The 17,334-nt window shown below is 37.6% G+C and overlaps 1 pseudogene; it reads left to right on the top strand.

The window, feature by feature from the left end:
* Window positions 1-15,013: 15,013 nt before the first annotated feature.
* Window positions 15,014-16,964, top strand: LOC133672325 (UDP-glycosyltransferase 74E1-like; annotated as a pseudogene).
* Window positions 16,965-17,334: the final 370 nt, after the last annotated feature.

Raw genomic sequence — 17,334 nt, 5'->3', positions numbered from 1 at the left:
TTGTTACTCGGCAAATATAATGCGTGGTCTTGAGAACAATACTCTTTTATAAAAACCATCTAACTGGGTCCATCCTCATTCAATACGAAAGGGATCTATCATGGGTCAACTCTACGAATTATTGCGTGGTTAATGAAGCATTAGGAAATTACATGAGGAGTTCGCACGACTGAAAGGGGAAGCCAGTTTTATGGCTACCAGTTGCAAAATCAAGCTAGTGGACATCTTGGGTCCATTCTCATTGAATAAATGTTGAGACACGCAACCTAAAACATAGATAAGACTTAAGAGATTAGTGCCTGTTGCTAATTAAAATATATTGCATTCAGTACCCTTCGATCGATTCACTTGATATTTTATCTAATTTATGATGGATTCTACATTCAACACTTATAAATCGTGGCGATTTAACAAGTTTGGTCTGTTTCAATGTGGCCAAAGTTCAGTACAGCAGACCATGTCTTCCCTCTTTCAGGCATGGTGCATGCATCTGTTGAGTGGTTTTTCTATAAATTTTAGCCTTTTATTGCTCCAAAGGCATGGTGCATGCATCTGTTGAAAAGAAAACAAGTTTGAAAAAACTTCGATAGCTAAAAACATAATTCAAAATTCATGTAAAAGCTTAACTTCTGGATATTGCAAATGTCAGGTTGAAACATTTTTTTGCTTGAACACTATATTTGTGCTTTTCCCTTCAATTTCTTACAAACTAATTAGCACCAGTTTTCAATTTCAAGCTTGTTTTCAACTTCATTTGGAATGATGGCGCTAAGCCACTGTTTTATATCAAATATGCTTCTTCTTTTTTTAATTATTATTATTATTATTATCAATAGGATTCTGAGAGAATACTATACAATGAATAGAATAAGCAAATTAAATAATATGTGTTGCAGCTTGTATGAATAAAATAATCTCTAAGACTAATGCCAGCAGAATCTCTATATAATAAGATCATTCCCGGATTATGGTAAAATTCTTGTCCAATGCCATCAACCAAACAGATAATCTTAAGATCAAATACTATTAAGAAAGTCATAAAAATTATATATATATATATATATATATATATATATATATATATATATATATATATATATTGTGAAAAAAAAGTCAATAAAAAACAAGAGTTGCATTTATTTTTAACAAGTGACTAGCATTAAATCTGAGACCATACTTGTTCAGCATTGAGAACAATACCGGTTAGGGTCAAGCATCATGAAATTACATGAAGGGTTCCCACCAAAGAAGGTTAGGGCAGCTTTTATGACTTTCCCGCATTTATTAAGTCAAGGTAGTGGTCGTCAAGTAAGGACAAGGACCAAAAAAGGGGATAATGACAAGGCAATTTTAATCAATTGAGAAGGATTAGGTGCGGCAAATTGGACTTCATGCACACCCAATTCTTTATATTATTTTTAATCTTTTTAGTATGCAATAAAAATTATACATTTATAAAGAAAATGGTAAATTACTGTATAAATGATATAATTATAATTTATTTTTTTTGCAACAGGTACTGGGTATAGTGATGACAAAACTTTTTTTAATTTTTTTTTCTCTTTATACTTGGCATATTTATCACTTTAAACTTGATTTATTTATCATTATTTATTTATCTTTAATTTTTTGTAATTTTTTTTTCCTTTACATTTTTATTGAAAAACAAAATATTATTTTTTTATTCTTTATACTTGGAATATTCATCATTTTACAATTGGTCTATTTATACAATTCTTTTTATTCTTATCTTTATTCTTTTGTAATTTTTCCGTTTTTTTGTCAACATTTGCTTTTTGAAAAAAAATATTATACAAAGACTAAAAAGAAATGATATTTTATTGTAGTAATTGTAATATTATCATTTTTTCTACTATGTTAAAAAATAACTTAAGGATTCACATGTCCTTATAAACACTTATAATCTCTCAAATCAGCTCATCTAAGTATGTTTTTAATTATATAAATTGAAAATCATTAATTTGTGTCTATAAATACATACAAAAAAATTATTAATTTATCTATTCAACTTGTCTCATTACGAATCAATTTTTTTTTCTAACACAAAAAATTAAATATGTAGGTTGTATTAACTTTTTTTTCACAACAAGTGAAAAATATAATTATAAATAAAAAAATAATATTTATATATAATAAAACAAAATAAATATTTTTCAGGCATAAGATACGAATAACCTTCCATATCCAGGGAGCTGGGAGAAGAAATACTTCCATTTTAGCGAAGTATCCACGAAAGAAAATAGAGGGCTCTGTATTGGATTCGGCAAATTATGAAAGTTAATGTAAAGGAAAACACGATATGGTTAATAAAGATTGTAGTAATTAAGCTAAAAGAATGAATGTTCAAATGGATGGAGAAGCAGTCGTCATCCATTTGAACATTAGAATCCACAAGTCGAATTGTATATCAAGGAACCATCTCAATTTAATAACTTAAGCTGTTAGGTGAGGTTTCAGGATACAATTTATATTATTCTCTAACATACCCCCTCAAGTGAAAGCTCTTTAGGCTTGAAACTTGCACAGGTCCACATTACTTTATGTTTAATTTTTTTATCAAATAAATGAGGATGGTGAGATTCGAACTCGTGACCGCTTGGTCATCAAGGCTCTGATATCATGTCAAGGAACCATTTCAACCCAATAACTTGAACTATTAGGTAAGGTCTCAGAATATGATTTATATTATTCTCTAATATTGTAAAGCTAAGGTAATTGTTGCCTAAACATGTAGGGATTATTGAAGAAGAAATTAGAGCTTCCTGCTAATTAAGAAGAATTTTGCATTCCGTACTCTTCGATTCACTTGATATTTTTGTATACGAAGAATTAAAGATGCCTAGAAGACGGTACTTAATTACCAAGTCAATAGAAGACGGTAGCTAGGGAGTCTTCATTCTGAATTTTCCTATTTTTTGTTTTCAATTGAGGCGTAAATAATTAAAGATGCTAGGACCACTGTCTACTTAATTACCAAGTCAATAGAAGACGGTAGCTAGGGAGTCTTCATTCTGAATTCTCCAAGTCAATAGAAGACCAGATGGCCAATAGGAGAAAACATGGGGGTAGAAAAGATGGACACTTCAAGCTACAATTCTTCATTAATGTCAAGGTCCCATCACACAAACTTCATAGCCCCCGGCAAATAGTAGAAGACAATATCTAGAGGAATGAGCGGCCTAAAACTCCAAAGAATATTAGCCAACAAAATCAAAGTCCTAATAACATCAATTACAGCATATTAGCTAGAAAAACAATTTAATGTCACTTTATAACAGGATAACATCAATAAGTATTTTTATAACAATTTAATAGGATAATTACATCATTAATTATATCTTGCATGCTTGCTCCTAGAAAAACTAAAATAATTCCAACATATTCATGTTGATTATGTGAAAGATAAATGTGTTGCTTGGAAATCTAGCTTTTACAAAGAAGAATATTTTCATATGAGATGAGCTGCTTATATTATCATTCTTGTCGAATAAGATGGATTGGGTGAAGTAGGTGATTTGATAAAGCGAGCTCAAGATTATTTTTAATCTAAGTAGGTGATTCTCTCCAATTTATGGAGTCATCTCCTTAGTCATGCATTAAAACAGTTCTTTTCAGTAAAAGATTTCAAATGCTATGAGATCATACATTTTATGAAAAAAAGGTTCTTTACAAAGAGAATTCATGGCTGCACCTTTTTTATTGATCGGGAAGCATAGTATTTCTTTATAGAGTCAGCCTTCATAGATTTAACTAGATCTTCTCCATCCATTCTAGATAACAAATAAAGCTCCTTTCGAGAATGTTTTCTTTAACAAGTAAGGGTCTTCCTTGTTTGGCGCCCTTTTACTTTGATCCTCTTCTGGTAAAGGCTATATTCAACACAAAATCTCCTTCATGGAATCCTCGAGGTCGGACCTTCTTATCATATGATTAGGCCATCCTTGATGATGATAGATTGCAACTATCCTCTTTTCACTGATCATATTCAACTATTCATATCTAACTTTTACCCATTCCACCTCTTCTAAACTTAGAGTCTACCAATACTTTTAATGAGGGGTTTTCCACTTCTAAAGGCATTACCGTCTCCATTCCATATACCAACGTATATAGGGTGGCTCCTATTGAGGTTCAGACTGCGGTGCGGTACGCGTATAGGGCCAATGGCAACATTTCATTCCAACACTTGTAGGTGACTACCATCTTCTAAATAATCTTCTTGACATTCTTGTTAGTAGCTTCAACCGCACCATTCATCTTTGGCCTACATGGCAAGGAATTGGGATGCATGATTTTCAATTTAGTGCAGAGTTCTATTATCATCTTGCCAATTGAATTTCTGGGCATTATCAATTATTATCTTTTTCTGGTGGACCATACTGACAAATCAAATCTCTCTCAATAAATTTCTTCACCACTTTTTGCCTCTACATCATCCAAACATCTCAACCAAGTTCTGTCCGATGATTTCTTATACAAAGTTTCCCCATCAAGATCCCTTGCCAACCTTCTCAACGTCTTCTTGTTGATTTTGGATGCCCTCATGGGATATGTCTAGTTTTTGGATGAAGTTCTTGATATTATAGTACCAAGGGTTTCCATCTATTTCCCTCTACACTGAGCAACAATGAGCTGGGTTATTTCTGATATCACTGTGTACCGGTTGTACCTTGTGCCCAAAGTCTATTCTAGCCATAGAAGTTAATGTGACCCAAGCATCAACAAAATGTTTTCCCTCCATTCCTAAATAGGTAAACTTTATTTCCTCAACTTCTCTAGCCAATTTAGACAGGTATTCTTGGTAAGGCCTTAACTTCTCTTCCTTGGTTTGCCATTCTCCTTTTATTTGGCAAATGATCAGCATTGAGTCTCCATACACATCTATCTTTCTGATGTTTAGCTCCAATGCAGCCTCTAAACCGAGAATGCAAGCTTCATACTCAGCCGTGTTGTTGGTGCACCCAAACTGTAGCTTGACTGAAACCGGATACTGCTTCTTATCAGGAGAGATTATCACTGCACCCGCTCCGTTACCACATGCATTTACAGCACCATCAAAGTACATAATCCACCAATCTGATTTCTCTTCCTCGATTACAAACACATCTTCATTGGGAAATTCAAAGTCTAATGACTCATAATCTTCCATAGCATGGTCAGCTAGGTGATCGGCAATAACGCTCCCTTTCACAGCTTTCCTTGTCATATATATTATGTCATACTCAGCCAATAGAACTTGCCATCTTGCAATTCGGCTAGATAGATAGGGTTTTTCACAAATGTACCTTAACGGGTCTAATTTGGAAATTAACCACGTAGTGTGGTGCAACATATACTGACGTAATCTCTTTGCAGCCTATGTCAGTGCGTAACACAGCTTCTCAATCACAGTATACCTAGACTCACATTCCGTGAACTTCTTGCTCAGGTAATAAATGGCCCTTTCCTTCCTTCCAGTTTCATCGTGTTGCCCAAGCACACATCCCATTGTTGTTTCTGTTACCGTTAGGTATAATATCAACGGCCTTTCTGGCACAGGGAGGAACAAGCAGGGGCGGATTCAACAAGTATTGCTTGATTTTCTCAAAAGCCTCTTCGCACTCTTCATTCCAACTTCCAGGGTTCTTCTTCCTTAACAAACGAAAGATCGGGTCATAAGTTGTGGTTAATTGAGATATAAACCGAGCAATGTAATTCAACCTTCCTAAGAAACCTCTCACATCTTTCTCAGTCTTGGGAGGTGGCATAGATTGAATAGCCTTTACTTTGTCGGGATCCATATTTGGACATGATTCTCTCTCTCTCTAGATTTAGCAATCATGTCGTCCACGTATACTTCAATCTCTTTGTGCATCATGTCATGAAACAAAGTCACCATAACCCTTTGGTAGGTGGCCCCAGCATTCTTTAAACCAAATGGCATGACTTTGTAGCAAAAGTTCCCCATGGTGTTGTCTTTTTCTTATCCTTTTACGCCATTTTTATCTGATTGTAGCCCAGAAATCCATCAAAATATGTGGAGTTATATGCTGCATTGTGAACTAACATCTCTATGTGTGGTAGACAAACCTTGATTTTATCTTCCTTTTTGTGTAATACCACTATGTTGGACACCCATTGTGGATATTTGACTACCTCTAGAAAACCGGTGTTCCACTGCTTTTCAATTTTTACTTTTTCTTAACCGATTTGCATCCTTCTACTAGTGGTACCCTATACAAACCAGGCACATCCTTGTAGGACCAAGCAAAGATACCTATATAATCTCGAAGTAACCAACTCTTCTCTTTCTTTAGGAGTGATCATAGTCCATATCTTTAATTTTTCTTTTATTTTTTCCATTGCCCGCATCTATGGTTTTAAGTTCCTCTTTGGCGAGTTTCCAAGCTTGTTCATGTTGTCCTATTTTCATCCACTTCTTCCTCTTCTATAGCTACTATGCTTTCTTAAGTTTGGCCATTCATTCTCAGTGTAAAGTGTAGATGTTTGTTTTGAAAGATCTGATTTGAAAACGGAAAGCGATGTGTAAAAACATCAAGATGAACTTTTGAAAATGCATGATCTCATTAAAGGAAAAAAATTGTCTCAAAACACTTGCTTGAGCAAACCGATTAGGTGCGCAACATCATTCCAAACTCCATCAAGCTTTCTTTGGTACTGAGCTTTTGGGTGTAACCTTTCTTCATTTTCCATCCTTTTCTTTAATCGAGTGTTGTGGATTCTAGAAGGGGATCTATGTTTCTAGGTCTTATGCGTGCATAGATGTATAAGAAAATGCATGACATAATGCGTGATTGTCATAAGAATGCTTTGTATATTGGGTATGGATGCAGCCTTCTAGTGAACGAATAACAACCACCACCTTATAAACATAGGCTCTCTTGTCACATTGCTAGGAGTACTGCTTTTCAAGTCGTTTGCTTGAATCATGTTCACCAAGAGACAGATTTTGCATAAGAAAATGGGTCAACGTCCTTTTCATTAATGCTTGATAAGTTTATTACCTTTCCTCCACAAACTCTCTAGCCAAAGGTAAAAAGGCAAAGTCGCGGTTCTCAATCTTCCCTAGAAAGGCATCGGTTCTCAATCTAATAATCCGAGTATGTGCAGCAACTTCGTCCATTTCCTCATCTGTCTTAGTCATTTTTTCTATGAGCAACATATTGGTTTTGTTCAAAGCAGCATTGTTAGCGTCGATTTGATCCTTGTATTTTTCCATTGCTGCTAGCTTATTGTCCAAATACTTTTTATCCTTTTCGCGCTTCTTGTCAAGTTTTTATCCTCACAACTTTTTATATCCGCTTTAATAGCCTTAAAACCTTTCCTTTTACCCTCTTCCTTTAAAATATCCGTCGAATGGTTTTCCAACTCCAACATTTCTTGTTCAAATCCTCATACTTCCTAATCCTATCCATCAGTTCGAATTGAACTTGTGCAAATTTTTCTTGGGTATATTTTGTGCTTTCTTGGCAATCGTTAAAGTCAATCTCTATTGCTTCAAGTTCAGAGCAACTTTGCATCCAATCCAAACTCATCTCTCTTAGCTCCTTCTCACCCCTTTCCCTAGCAATCTTCTCCTCCCCTAGCTTTAACTCAAGCTTTGTTATTCGCGCATCTCTAGATTGTATCTGCTCATCTAGAAATGCTCTCCTTTTATCTTCGTTTAGCATCATTTCTTCCAACATTGCCTTGTCTTTTCTGCTTTTGCTCAACTCTGTTCGAAGTTGTTCCACTTGTCTTCTCAACTCCTCTTCATTATTGACCCTTTTCCTCTTAATAGGCTCTTCTACAGTTTGGGGAGAATTGCCCCCTACACCAGGCATGGCTAAAGCAGCTAAGTCTCTCCATCTTGCATATCCTTCGCTTGCACTTGGACCTTTTAAACCTTCTATCTCAACCAAAACCAGATGCTTCCAATCTTGTTTGATGATCTCCAAAACTTCTTGTGCAATGGGATCTTTGAACAAACCAAAAAATTGAGCAATTCTTATGGTCCTTGGAACAAACTGCATGCCCCCAAGCTGCCTTTCCACCAGGGCAGGAGCATAACTCACATAACCTGTAACCCCTACCAAAGGCGCCCAACGTTTCTGTCCACAACTCATGAGGACTTTCACTGTCGTTACCCACGGGGCTCTCCACTTGAAATCACTATTAGACAAACCTTCTAATTTGTCAATCCAACCCTGGTTGTCTAGATCTTCCCATTCTTCTTCTTTTACCAACTTCAGGGGTCTTTGGGTGAACCACCAAAAATTATTGAAGACATGTTTTTTTTGTTTCGATGTGGCTAACCATCTAGATATACAACAACTGCATGCAGCATCTCATTGCCCCTTTTCCGGTCCTCCTACAATGATTAAGCGTCAAGATGGTTTCAGCTAAATTAACAGCCATTGGATTGATTTGTGTATTCTCATACTCTGCATAAGCAGCAGCGACCTCCAAACTCACTAAACCCGTCTGACTTGGGAACAACATAAGGCCAAATATGCCCAAGGCAATCAATCTCTCTTATTCTGATCCTGACTTCTTTTCCAGCTCAATTTCTGGCATCCTCCATTTCAGACTGGTATCATTCTTTCCCAAAACTTTTTCCAAGTTGGAGATTTTAAGCAGTTTTGACAGTTTGGGGATGATCTTGTCAGATCTCAAAGGCAAATAAATCCTATACAAATTGTTTGGAAACTCAATCAACATCCTATATTCCTTCATAGTGGGACATAGGTCTATGCTTCCAAAAGAAAAACACCGGTAGTCTGGATCCCAAAAATGAACTATGGTTCGCACAGCTGGGCTTAACACTTCTACCCTTTCAATTTCCATCAAACGTCTGTATCTAAAAAAATGCATCCTTATCCACATTTTGAAAGTGAGTCGTTAACTTGTTCACCTCATTCATAATGCAATTCAGGTTCTTAATTGGTGACAGTTTCTTAGCAGTGCTTCTAAGGCAGTCTCCTTCAGTCAATTGTGACATTTCAGAATTTTTTTCATATTCTATGATGGAAATTTTAGCAATGGTGGCCATTTTGTTCACAAATCCTGCGGTTCAAAATGCTTTAGGTTTAGACTTGTTTTGATGCAAAAGATATTATGGAGCATACAACCTTAAGGATAGGTTCTAGTTCCTTTACGTGAGACATAGGGTAGGTTTACTACTCGGTCTCTAAAAAAGGGTCTCTTGTTGTCCCAGTGATCGCCCTCATAAAGGCAATATGGGGGTTCAGGAGATAGTGGGATGGCACATGTACCAATCACTATCAGTCTAAACACTCAGCAAAGAGTTGGGGTTTACACAAACTTAAACCTTGACTCAAGTCATAAGGCAAGCTGCTAGTCCCCCACCTAACTTAAAGTTTTAATGTGTGTGCTCTCGACAAGATAGTAATAATATAAGTGATGCATGAAAAGGTGCAATAAAATCTATATCCATATTTGATATACCATGCATGACAGGATGTAAATATACATGCTAAAGCTTTTAAACAAAGTATCATTCATATAAGAAAACAACAACACATGGCATAACAAAAAAACAATTACCAAGCTTAGTCCAAGGATCCCCAGTGGAGTCGCCATCCTGTCGCACCCTCCCGAGAGCTCGACGTCGCGGCAACCCATCCTCTGTTTGCGGGGATTCGATGTTGGGGTCTTTCTGTTGTGAAAAAGGGAGTCGCCACCTAGTATTATGGTCACTAGGAAACCTAACTGGTCTTTAAGAGATTCTAAGGCAAGGGACTGGTTGCGTAAAGGGAAGGTTTTAGCACCCCTAGTACGCCCTACCTAAGGTAAGCTGCTTGGTGTTTGATTTGCCTTATAACTGTTATGGTGTTGATGTTCTCTAATCCCAACAGTTTCCTAGGATAAGTCTGCTCTGATGAACGAAATCTAGGGTGCTTTAAAAACCTATTTTTGTCTCGTAAACCGTGGAGTAAAAAAATAATTGAAATGTCCTCGATTATAATCAAGGCTTCTTTCAAGGATTTGTGCGGATTTATTATTCCTAGAAAATTATTTTGGATATTTACCACTCCGGGTTTCTTTATCCAAATATTAACAGTGAATAATAACAAATTATTCCCAATAATATTTTAGATATTCGTCCTTTAAGGATTTCTTTATCCAAACATTAGCGGTGAATAATAGATGAATTCGCACCAAAATAAGATTTTTATATTTTTTGGAATATTGGCCAATACCCTTTGGAGTTTTACAAACATGTTGTAAAATCCAGAAATGCAAGAAAAATGATTTTTGTTGTGTTTAAGAAATCCATGCGAAAACACATTTTCAAAACTTCAAATATTTGTTTTTTATATAAAAAAACATAAAAACAATGTTAGGGTATTGGCCGTATGCAGGAAAACAAAACATTTTTCATTTTATATTTTTTTTGATGTCTCGACGAAAACCGGGTACTTTCATACCGGACTTGTATCTTTACCATATAAAAAATACAAGCAGATATTGATAAACAATGCATCAACAAACTTTTAGAAAATTACATATTTAAATAATTCTTTTAAAGAAAATTTTCCGAACGGGCCAGACCCGGCCCACAAAGAGACTGGGCCGAAATCAGCCCAACATAAAATGGGCCCACTTTCTACAGGAGCTGGACTCAACCCAGCCCAAACCACATGACTGGTTACTGTTCACTGTACATGTTGATTAATTAGCCGGTTACTGTGTACATGCATAGTACCGGGTAATTATTTTCTTGCCGGGTCACTTGGTCAAACCAGTGACCCGGCTAGACTCATTCTCGCCAGCGTGCGTGAATAAGCCACGCACGCTTGCTACAGCCACCATGTAATTAAATTCTAAGTGCACAGTGTTTGTGCAATTATAAACGGAACAAGAAGGAATGAGAAGCTTACCTGGTTCACAGCGGCTGCTGGGAGAAATCCCTCCTGAGCTTGTCATTGGGATTCTGGGAAGAAACTATGATGTCACTTCCTGTCTTGCTTGGTCTGGTTCCTGGTTATGGAGAAGGGGAAGTTGGTGGTGATGTCGTTCTCGTCTACTGGTTTCTTGTTTCCTCCTCTTTCTATCTGCCTTCGGGTTCCCCTGGTGCTGGTGCTGGTGCTGGCTGAAGATGGAGGTCAGGAAGGATATCCCACTGTCATGCTACTGTGCTGTTCTTGCTTATTACTTCTCAAAGTGGCTGAGGAATTGCAACTGGTGATGACCGCTCCCCTGCTGGTTTATGCTCCCAGTGCAGAGCAGAACACAGCTACTGCTGGTGACGGGGAAAAGATATAGACGACTGGGATCAGCTGCTGGTGCAGAGACGAGACTGGTTGCCATCCTGGATTGCTGCTGCGGCTAGTAACCACTCCTGGTGATTGAGGGGCTGCGAGTCAGCGGTGGCTGCCGGAGTTGAAAATGACGCTGCTGCTGAAGCTGGAGACAGCTGCGTACTGGTGCAGGACTCAAAGAAAAGCTGTCTGTTTGGAATGTGAAGCAAAGCTCCTGACACTGTTTATGGCTCACGGTTTTGGCTGGTCATAAAGAAGTTGCTGGACCGTAGGGGAGACTCGGGCGTTGATGGGGGTGGTGTTACTGTTTATCTCTTCCCCTCTTCTCCTTTCTCTCCTCCGTTCTGTTTTCCTTTCTCACGGTAACGAAAGGATGAAGGAAAGAAACTCCCTCTGTTCTCGTGTTGCTGGAACGAAGGAAATGATGAGCTGACGATGGCGTTGCAGAATGGGTGTTCTTCCCTAGCTCTGTGTTTTCTTGCTCCTTCTCTGTTTTCCTGTGGGCTGCTGTTTCGTTGCACCGCTGGAGGAGAAGAAAACTACTGGAGACAGAAACGAAAGGCAAAGGCGATGGCGAGGGCGTGCTGGTTGGTCCTTCTGTGTTTTCTTCTGCTCGTCTCTATTGTGTCCTTCCTCGACTGTTTGTTCTCTGGTTTTCTTCCCCGTGCTTCCCGTCTTGGCTTTGCTGAGAAGAAAATGGTTGCTGCTGCTGTGGAGTTCAGGGAAGGCTGGTCTTAAGAGAAGCTGCTGGATCGTGGGGAGACTCGGTGGTGTTGGGAGGAAGCCGATGATGCCTCACCTGGTGGTGGTCAGGAAGGTGGCGGTGTGCTTCCAAACAATGGAGGGAGAGAGCAGAGAGAGAGGTTGTCGTTCCTCTCTTCCCCTCTGTTTTCCTCCTTTAACTGCCATCTCTTCTCGTTCAAAACTTTCCCCCTCTTTTCCAGTTTTCCAGCCCTCTCCCCCTGTTTTTTTTCAAAAACTCCCTCTTCTTTTCCAAAACTCTCTCTTCTTTTTTTTTTTAAAAAAAAACTCACGGTGCAGCTGCTAAGAGCTGTATTTATAGGCAAAGGGGGAAGCGGGGACGTTGCTGCGCATGGGGAGTAGGGGACACCATGCGAAGTCTCCAATAGGCGTGGCCTTGCAGGGTGCGCCTGCGCTGCTTTCCACTCCTAGGGTCTCCATCTGCATGCTGCGGGGAGGGAGGAACAATGCCGTTTGCTTTGGGTTCTGCTCCCCTTTTTATTATTATTATTAATTATTTGCAGGGACCCCAAAAAAGGGTTACAAACACGCGGCAGAATTTTCACTTCCTCATCGGTATTCAAACATGCATATCTTGAGCTTTTGATATCGAAATTGAGCGATTCGAAAGCCCAAATTCATCTATGTGTGTAGGACTACAACTTTCACGAAGGATTTAAGGTGAGATATAATTGTTTTACCGGACAGAATCGGGCCGCAAAACTGGTCGGTAAAAAATGGTCTCCTCATCCGATTCAAAAACTGACGAATGTCGAGCATCCCGATATGACTGAGAGTATCGTAAGAATGAACCAGAAAAATCGTGATGGCAGCAGAAATTTCAGTGCAAAACTTGGGTCAAAATCCTGCTCGCGGCAGAATTCTCTACTTTCACGTCAGATATTCAAACATGAATATCTCGAGCTCCTGACATCGAAATCAAGCGATTCGAAAGCCTAAATTCACCTATTCATCCATGACTACAACTTTCACGAAGGATTCCAGGTGAGCTATAAACGTTTTATAGGATAGAAACGGGTCGCAATCTGGTTGGTCACAAAGGGTCTCCCGATCTAAATTCAGGGAACTGACAATGCCAAGCATCCTAGTTTGACCGAGAGTCTGCCATAAGAAGAGTGAGCTCTAGGACCCGATAAAGGTGTAGGTCCATTTTTCAACATGTCACGAGTGACATAATTCCGTTAGGGAGGGTCAGATATTGCATGAAGCCCAGTCAGAATCAGGGCCTAAGTTGGAACAAAAAATATTGCGGCAGCAGCAGAACCAGGTTTTTTATTTCCACTTTTGAGGGATTTATTCACCCTTAAAGACCCTATAAAAAGGAATGAATTTGGCATTATGAAGACTTCTGATCAGTCTAAGAAAACCTGATGATTTTGGCAGCAAAGGGGAAGGATAAAAAGAGCAGAAAACAGCTCAAACAGAGTTTCGAAAAAAAAATTTCTTTCATTTGCTTTTGTCAATCTTCCAGCAAACATGGGATCCAAAAATGAGTAACAACAATAATGTCGGCAATTTGTTTAAAACACATGGTTAATAGGTATATTTGAGATTAAATTAAAAATAAATTCTATTTATTTTTTAGGTTAAAACTTTGTTGAAATTTAATCTTCAATATATGTTCCTTAACATACAACATCAACATAATCTATAATTTATTAATTTACATGTTTTGGTGAAACCCAAAATCCTTTAAAAACTTTTATTTCACATAGAAAAGAAACAAAGTTTTCACAATGTTTATAAAATGGTTAATTGAAAAGTTAAAATTAAGCTTAAAAGGATCTCAAAGTTTTAGAAGGAAGAGGTCTTAGGAAAATGAGTTTTAGGGTTAAACACAAGCGCTAGCCTGGCCCAACTCGTATTCGGGCCTAGGTTTAGATTTATTATAAAATAATATTTTGAATTAAAAAAAACATTATTTTTTGTAAACTAGGACTTGGACTTGGGTCTGGTCCATGAGGAAGTATTTATTCCAACCCATTGTTTGTCCAGTTCAACTCATAAATGATAATCTCTTCCAAAAGTTTTTGTTCCAAATTTAAACAATTTTTTTTATCTTAAAAAAATATAGATTTATGGCAACTATATTAAGATTTAATTTTTTGATTTACGGTATATAGTTAATCAAATGTTGATAATATGGGAATTAATTTTGATTATTACCAGGATTAATTCTTCAATATTTTTAGCTTTCAAAATCAACTATAAAAGGAGGTGAATGAAGAGTTTTCATCAATGTTTTCATATTTTAATGCACTCTTCTTTCTCATCTCATATTTTAGTGTTTTTTTTTCTTTTTATATGCTTTGATTTTTCTTTCAAATCTAGAGTTTAGATTCATTTTGTTGAGAGATATTTGAGTTACATAATCTTTAGTTCAAAGACTTTGTTTAAAAACGCATTTAAATCAAAGTGGTGGTGATAGAATCCAGGGAGACATATTAAAATTTTTTAATTGTACAAGTAAGGAGCAATAAAGTTTTAATGATAAAAGATTTATCCTTAAAAACATCAAAAGTAATTTTATTATTTTAGGGTGTTTCAACAAGTAAAAATCATTTTTGTTTTAATTTAAATATATTTATTTTTATTGTCAATATATATACTAGGACTTTAATTTCGTATCAATAGCAGGTTTAAATAAATGGGTAATATACATGTTTGTAATCTTTGTTCTGTTCTTGATTCCTACAGGAGCTCCTTGACTCGATTAAATCTAATGCCTTTTAATAATCCCATCCAATTATCAACGATGACGCCTAGACTTATAAAAAAAAATGTAGTGTAGTGTTAAAAAATAAAGAAAATAAATTGAGTAGCCTCCAAGCTTTGTAAACTTGGTTACCACGTTTGTTCCTTCCTGACCATGACTACGGTCCACTCCTACAATTTAGATACAACATGCTTACATATATAAAAGTAGTAATTCTCCTCAGGACTCAGGAGAATGGAAGGCAAATAGACAGGGTTGGTTAGAGAAATTAATGGAGAAGCAAGAAAGAAAGAGTAAGAGTCATGTACTGGCCTTACCCATTCCTGCTCAAGGTCACATTAACCCTATGATGCAATTCTCCAAGAGCCTTGCCTCCAAAGGACTCCACGTCACAATAGTGATATTCTCGAGCATGGTGACCAAGAATACCCGCCGACTTTGCTCCGTCGAAGTTGTGACCGTAGATTTTGTTAGTTATGAAGGCAAGCTTTCCTCAGATGACTATACTCAAAACAATTCCGAGCTACGGTGACACGAAAATTGCCAGAACTCGTTGCAGAACTAAACAATTCTTCTGGGCATCCAATAAGTTGCCTTCTGTATGACTCCCACTTGCCTTGGCTTCTAGACACAGCTAGGCAGCTTGGCCTCACTGGGGCTTCGCTCTTCACACAGCCATGTACTGTTGAAAATGTCTACTACAACGTTCATGAGATGCAGCTAAAGATTCCACCAGAGAAGTTGCTGGTAACAGTTTCACGTTTGCCAGCACTTTCACCACTAGAGATTACCGATCTACCATCATTCGTGCAAGGTATGGATTCAGAATCAGAATATTCATTTCTAGCTACTGAACCATGTGGTCGGTCAGTTTTCAAATTTCAGGGAAGCTGATTGGATCTTCGTCAACACTTTCAGCACCCTGGAGGAAGAGGTACAACTAAAGATCTCCTCTATATATGAAATGCATGTCTTGATCTTAGTACATATATAAATTTAACAAAGCAAACAAATGTGCAATCAAACAAGCAACTAGTCAACAATTGATTGACAAGCAAAGCAACATATACGAGAGCAGCAATGCTTCAAATTCCTATTTAAATTATTTCTTCATAAGAGGATACCATATTTTCAAAGTATGCTCCTTTCACTTCCGTGGCACTCAAAATTTTGTTGATTTCCATCAGGCGGTAAACTGGCTGGCAAGCCAAAGGTCAATAAAGCCAATAGGACCATTGATCCCATCATTTTACTTGGACAGGCAGCTGGAGGACGATAAAGAGTACGGTCCCAGCCTCTTCAAACCCAATCCGGACGGGTGCAATGAGTGGCTAGATTCAAAGGAAACTGGCTCAGTGGTTTATGTGTCATTTGGAAGCATGGATGCACTGGGAGACGAGCAAATGGCAGAAATTGCTTGGGGGCTAAAGAGGAGTGACTGCTGCTTCCTGTGGGTAGTCAGAGAATAGGAAAGGAAAAAACTTCCAAGCAACTTTGTGGAGGAGTCATCAAAGAAATCTCTGCTTGTGACCTGGAGCCCACAGCTAGAGGTTCTGGCTCACAAGTCTGTTGGTTGCTTCATGACTCATTGTGGTTGGAACTCAACACTCGAGGCGTTGAGCTTAGGAGTGCCAATGGTGGCAATGCCACACTGGACTGATCAACCAACAAATGCAAAGTGCATTGCCGATGTTTGGCATGTAGGCGTTAGAGTGAAGGCAAATGAAAAGGGGATTGTCACTAAAGAAGAGGTAGAAGGGTGTATAAGGGTGTATAAGGGAAGTCATGGAAGGTGAAAGAGGGAATGAGATGAGAAGGAACTCTGAGAAATGGATGAAACTAGCCAAAACCGCAGTAGATGAAGGCGGAAGCTCTGATAAGAATATTACGGAATTTGCAGCAGAACTTGCAAGGAAGTTCCATGAAACCAAAGATTCAAAAGTGTGAAAGCATACATATGCATGGCCTTAAAACTTTGAAAATGCATCTTATTTAGCTGATGTAGTTTGCCTCAATCATAAACTTGATTGCACATCCACCATATGCAAAAGCATGATTTCTCAATCTGAAGAATAAACTTGCAAAGAGCATTTTATTTCCAAAGGCACGAGATATAACTGTCACACCCAGTATATCGATTTTTTGTTCTGTACTGTGTACCTATATCATTTATATATTCATCAGAATTCACTTTTGAAGCACTAGCAAGCATGTCCAGCTTTATCAATGAGCTGGGAAAACCAAGGTTACTTGTATATATACGACCCCAACAGCTATGGGTCAGGTATATAGCCCCACGTCAAAAAAATTGCCCAAAAACTCATCTACGGGTCCTAATCACGTTAGATGGCATGCCATTTAGGTAGGGTACTATCCGGACAACAGCAGGAAAGAATTCTTTTTAAATAAGAGGTATAACTGTGTTCAATTGGATAGTTTTTAAATTATAATTTATAAATTCTTTTTAAATTATAACTATAAAAATTACTATATTACCAAACAAACAGTATATGTTTGCATTTTGAGTGTGTTTATTAGACAAAAATCCTAAATGGGAGAAAATAAAATTGA

This window comes from Populus nigra, chromosome 14, assembly GCF_951802175.1.
Source record: "Populus nigra chromosome 14, ddPopNigr1.1, whole genome shotgun sequence".
Lineage (NCBI taxonomy): Eukaryota > Viridiplantae > Streptophyta > Magnoliopsida > Malpighiales > Salicaceae > Populus > Populus nigra.
The sequence above is the reverse complement of the archived record's forward strand: the minus strand, read 5'-3'. Positions and strand labels throughout refer to the sequence as shown.